The sequence below is a fragment of the Podarcis filfolensis genome (genome assembly GCF_964270895.1).
Source record: "Podarcis filfolensis genome assembly, chromosome: 3".
Taxonomy (NCBI): domain Eukaryota; kingdom Metazoa; phylum Chordata; class Lepidosauria; order Squamata; family Lacertidae; genus Podarcis; species Podarcis filfolensis.
This window is the reverse complement of record NC_139606.1, coordinates 17461533-17468063: the sequence shown is the minus strand read 5'-3', so window position 1 is coordinate 17468063 and position 6531 is coordinate 17461533.

Genomic DNA, 6531 nt, shown 5'->3' with positions numbered 1-6531 from the left:
CTTAGACAGTATCAATGGACTGTTCAGCAGCAATGATGCAGGAACATCTCTTGCCTACAGGTGGGTACTAAATGTAGGATTCTTACCAGTGCAAGCATCATGAGTCAGTGCTTTTGGGAAGCTGCTGAGGTCCCAGTTCACCAAGAGGGGCCACTCCTGATCCAACATAACACAGCTGTAACAACTGGATTGCGACATGTAGCAGTGCAAGGATTAGGTTCCTATTTCTCTGTGTAATGGTGAAAGGATTGGGTCCTCCTGGCACCACAAGCAAACCTTGGGGGTCCACTCTGGCGTGGACACCGTGCCATGCTGCCACTTACAGCAGTGACTGCTTTTGCGTTCGAGTTGAGTTGAGTAGTTCAAAACAGCTTGTGTGTCCTCCGGATGTGTGAGGTGAAAGCTGAAGAGTCCTGTGCCTTGAGATAAGTTCTCACTGGAGGCAAAGTGCTGTGCACACCATTTGGGGTGAATTATGGGGCACAAGGGGCAAAACGGGGCAATAGCTTCACATGGCAGTTCTCAAACGGTGGATCCAATTTCACCAGGGAATATGTAAGCAAGTTGCTGGCAATAAATATAGGAAACTGCCACATATAATCCATCTAGATCAGCCTTGTCTACACAATGACTGGCCGTGGCTCTCCATGGTTTCAAATAGGGAATCTTTCCCAGCCCTTTCTGGAGTTGTCAGGGATTGGGACCATCTGTATGCAAAACAAGTTCTCTATCACTGAGCAATCACCCTTCCCATGGAGCTAAGGAGCCTTCTGTCAGCAAGTAAAATCGACAGATGGGCCCTGGCTCCTGAGCAGACAAAACGGTTGTGATGATTTCCCTAGAAAAGATTGCAGAATTCTTACAATTGTCAGGTTGCATTCCACAGGATTGGACTTGCCCCAAAGTTGCACCCCACAGAGTACAATAGCTGGAAGACTGCTCCCATCTTACCCAATGGTCTAATCCAAGGCTTATTAGTGGACAAGGAAGCTCTGGTGGCATTTCCTGCCTGCGAAAACCTTCTCCATTTCCAAGGAAGCAGTTCATTTGAACATGTTTATGAAAAGGGCAGTCCACACATGCAAGAACACTGTGCATGTATCTGATCAAATACAGCCCAGGCACACAGCCCAAGGAAGTCAATGGGAAAACTCGACTCAATATGAATGCATGGAGATTTTGCCCATGTCTTGCCCTTCCATGTGCTCATATACGAATGAATTATTGAGAAATTCTGAAAACCTGGTCATAGCATTTGCAAGATCACCCCATCCGTATTTTGGGTTACCTAGTTACAGTGCTTGGTTTGCCCATTGGATGTTGTTCTCAATCACTCATTAACCAGTTTTCTAATCCTTCCAAAATCTTACAAGAACTTTGCAGCTGAGGATTGCTAGGATTGCTCCCTGTGTTATTTCCTGATCTATAGGTGCCCTCCATTAGGCAATGATGTACTAATAGGGACCTCAATGAAGCTGCCTATTGTGTTTTCTTCTACTACTGCTTAGACAGAGTTGTCTGTCTGATTTACATTGAAATATATGTCAACAGTGTCTTCAGTGGAAATTAAAAGACTGCATAAAGAACCTGCCAGTTTTCATTTACATTTTTCAGATTCTTTTCCTACATACATGAAACTTTGCTCTGAAATAGAGCCAGTTCAAAACTGGTTCAAACACGACACAGTAGTAAACTTGGGTTTGTGACCATATAGTCTTGACCAGGGGTTATAGCCAGTCAAAAGAACATAGGAGAGAAATCTTCTGGATCTGACCTAGACCAGCATCCTGTTTCACAAAATTTTCCACCAGATGAGGACAATAGACTTCTTCCACTGTTGGAATTCAGAAGCATGCTTTTTCGGATCCTAACAGTATCATACAGTCATCATGACTAGTAGCCATTGGTAGCCTTGAATTTGTATGCCTTTCAAGTTGCTGGCTATCGCCACATTTTATAGAAGGAAACTCTATAGACTAACCATGTGCAGACTCTCCTGACTCCCTGGCAAGTCCACATGTGTTTGGTGCAGTCACACCTCAGGTGAACTACACATTACACAAGGCAATCCCAACATAGCCCTTAGTGGTATAGCTGGTCTAAAAATAAATTGCTTTTGCACTAAAACTTCTAATGCAAAATATATAGCGGTTCCACCACAGAGATACCAAGACAGATGCTGCTCTATATACCTAGACAACAGTGACCAATGATGGATTTTGATGATCCACAGAGGCTTCATATGGATATTTTAAAAAACCATAAAGGATGAAATTGAGCCCTCTAGAAATGCATAGGCAAGTGCCATGAGCAAAAGCAGAAACATAGCTGTCAACTTACAGATTTGAAAATAAGGGACCAGCAGCCTCGAAAATAAGGGATCAGCAGCCAAAATAAGGGATTTTCTGGGCACAGGTATGTTCAACTTCTGAGCCCCTCCGAGCCAAAGGCAGAAAGCCCAGTCAGCAGCCAAACGAAGCCTCAAGGGGTGGTTCCCACAGTGCAGCAACCCGACAAAGGGGATGCAGCAAGGAAAACCACCGTCACCTCTCCGCTGGGAAGCGCTGAGCAAAGGTGAGTCCCCAGGCAATGCGGCCGATTTGAACAGCACAAGGCATGCAAACTCCACCCCCCAGTCATTCTTAGACTCCTTATTGGGTGAGCAATGCAGCCACGCAACACAGTTGGAACCTCCCTCCTCCCTGGCCGGCAGGGAGGGAGGGAGAGGAGCTGCTTCCTTTGAAACCCGGGAAATTTAAGGGACATCATCAATAAGGGACAGAAGTGGGACACGGCGCTGGGGTAAGGGAGTTTCCTGCCAAATAAGGGATGGTTGAGAGCTATGAGCAGAAACTTCATTGCCACCCTCTGGAACCAACCCTGGAGATAGGAGTGACATCAATGTATCACTGCGCCTCCTGAATCTTTCCCACCGAGTTTGTCCAGCAGGTGATCATGGCTGATGGTAGTAAACGCTGCTGAGAGATCAAGAAGAATCAATAGAGCCACATGCCTCCCAGCTCTCTCCCAGCAGAGGCCACCCTATTGCAGGGATCGTCAACTTAGTGATCTCCAGATATTGTTGGACTACAACTCCCTTCACCCTTGATCACTGGCCATGGTGGCTGGAAATAATGGGAACTGTAGCCCAATAACATTGTGGGGGGCACCACATTGCCTACGTACGTCTGTGTTAGGGTGATCAAGGTTGTTTCAGTTTGGACTCCAACCGAAATGGATCCACATAAAAATTTCTGTTTAAGTGCCTGGAGTGGGACCCACCATATTGTCTCTCCAGGGGCAGTATTTGGTGCACTTTTGTAATAAGGCAATGTGTGAGCCCAAAATTTGGCTCCCCAAAATGGATCTTCTCCATTATGGATCTTCTCAATTTTGCACCCCCTCAGCTCAGCACCCTCTCTCTCTCATACCTTGCCACAAAAGGGAATAGTTGTTGTTATGCACTGAAGTTCTCACCCTGGGCCAGCAGGGGGATACTGTAGATAGCTATGCAAATGAAGGATCGAAAGTGACGTTCAGTGATTGGATAGCTTGTATGCAAATGAAGGATTGAAAGTGACGTTCAGTGATTGGATAGTTTTAGAAAGTTGCTACAGTTACGTTGTTCTGGAGCTCTATATAAGCAGGCTGACTGAGCTCTTCAGTTCAGTTCTGTTCTGGCCTCTGAATAAACAAGAGCTGTTTGAAGAATCGCTGTATCGTCTGATATGTTCACCCACAACTTAACAGTTGTAAAAGAGGAGGAGGAGGGGGGGGAAAGGAATAGTTATACTTGAATGTTATTATAATACTCTGGGTGCAAATAAGTGTTTCTTAAGGAGTGAGGATCACTCCCTGTTTCAAGGAGTCATTAATCATTGGCTAAGACCCCCTGGCTTGCTGGGCAAGGACTGAGAATCCAGGTGGCTGACCAGACCACCTTTTATATCAGATCTACAACCCCAAGCCAGATCAACCGCATCTGATCCCAGACCACACAATTAGGCTCCGGAATGTCAGTTTTAGATATTGTTTGTTAAAGGACAATGTTTGCTCTGTGCAAAAAAAGACTTGAAGAGATTGTCTCTGAGCACAGGGAAAGTTTGATAAAGTTTGACTTCCAAACAACCAAAACCAGTACTCGTGCATCTGGGCTTCCACACAGCAATTTTCATTCTACAAAGTTGACAAGTGCGATACCACATAATTGGTGATGAGCAATGATGATGGGATATGCTGCTGTACAACATCTTTTTTTTTATTTTACTCATATTATAAAACGTTTGCATGAGGCTTTAGAAGTTAACAATGTTCACTGCCTGTAAACAAGCCTAGGACACCCACTTTAAAATAAATAAATTAGAATAAATCATTATTCTTTTGCATCAGCAATACAACAAAAGGTATGCAATTTATTCTCGGTTTCTACTCTGATGCAAATAATAAAACAAAAACCGTCAAATTAAGTCTGTCATATATACCATTGTTAGTAATAATATCAAAATGTGCTGTCACTCCTCAGAGTTATCGTTCAGTTCAGGTTATGAAAATATGTACACCCATTTAGTAATTTTGCTGTTATATAGGATATTTAATGTTCAAACAGAAAAGGGGAAAGTTACATCAAAGCAATGGCATCTATACATTTTCTTAAATGAAGATCTGCTTCATTTAACATTTTGAAGACCATCTAAGATGTGAATGTGATCTTTGCCTTTATCATAAGTACATGTATTTTAGAAATATATATATATATATATATATATATATATATATATATATATATATATGCAATATATTCTTACTCTTATATACAATTGGGTGTGTATATATAAATATATAACATACGATGGGTTGATGTGATATTACACATTCCATATATACTATAGCTATTGTTGGTTACTTTAGTTTATATATTTAAATATATATGGCCTCGACCAGCAAGGGAGATCAGAACAACTGATGTATCACAATGCTGATCTGGAGGTCCGCCCCACTAAACTTGATGGAGATGCATGAATCTGATGGGGATCTGTGTGGGGTCTCTGCTTTTGTGCGGGAAAGTGGCGCTAGAAGCTGGTCAAAGCCATAAGAGCAGAAGCAGAAGCAAATTCTGCTCTCAGATATGCATGTCCATATGCTCATTTAGGTTTGCTTTGTTTTTCACCCCAGATTCAGATCAAAATAGGCTGAACTCTTTCATTTTCTGGCTCTAGATTCAGCCTATAACCATTTAACTCAATGAACCCCCTATCTACACAAAGGCTTTGTCTTGTTTTCCATCAGGGCTTTGAGCATGGGATTAGAAATAGTCATATATGAATGGCTGTTGAAGATGATGGACTATGCCAAAATGGCTAAATTGACCGGGAAAATCAGAAACCAGGAAGAGAAGAACTTTAAAAAGGAGTGGCGGGAAATTATAATGTACCTAAGAGAACGCTGTAAACAACTAAAAACTTTGGCAGGATTCGAGTAATGTTTGTAATGTACTAAAAAAACTAAGGTAAAATTGGATTATATAAGAAAAATAGAGAAAATAAGTGAAGCCGTGGGAAAAGATTGAAAATGGTAACCATGAAAGGGTGGAGGGGCGTCAAAGGTTTCAGGGAATCCTGAATGAGGGTGAAGATGTTTGTTGTTTGAATTTAAATTTGCAATGTAAAACTCAATTAAAAAAAATTAAGTTTTTTTAAAAAAGAAATAATCATTTATATGAAATGCAAATCGGCTCATAGACGGGATCAGCAGCCTTTTTATTCAAGGTGTTCTGGGTTGTTGATAAGAAGAGTTTTCCTACGGTCCGTCATGGGATATAGACTGCAGTTATTAAAACTCGAATGTCCATGCATATATCTGAGGTTAGAATTAGCCCCGTATTATCCTTTGGTTTGTTTTAAGCTTACTAGCTTAAAAGGTTTATACATATCTATATATATATATATCTATGCTTTCCCCTCTGTAAACGAACAAGCAAAAAACCCAGAAGCACTCAAGCAAACACAGCTCCTGTCGGTCATTATACCTTTCTGAAACTTAATGTGTTCCTCGCTTGTGAAACTCTTTATTGCATTCCATGTATCTCCAGTGGCTCCAAGATTTGCACAGAGCTCCTTTTATTTCTGAAGCATGGGAGAATTTTCAGTGTAGAATGTTCAATGCACACAATGGGCATTGTTACGCATCACACAAAAAAGAATGAGAAGCTTCTGTGCACAGATTATGTGCGATTTCTTCAGCACAAATAACTCATATGTTTCTTATATTATCTTCCTGACTTGGTTTAAGCTGCACATTTTTACATATCCCATAAAGAAACAGCAGAACTGCCACTGCCCAGATCCGAGTAATTCCAAATTTTCTGGTGTACGTATTCCCTGCTTACATGTCTCCACTTATCCTAACCTGGGATCCACAGCCTTCCTAATTTATTCAGACGTATATTTAGAGACACCTTTTTAGATATCCAATATTGTGCTTTGATAAATTAGACTGTACTAGAACACATTCCGGAGACTTGAAAGAGAAAAA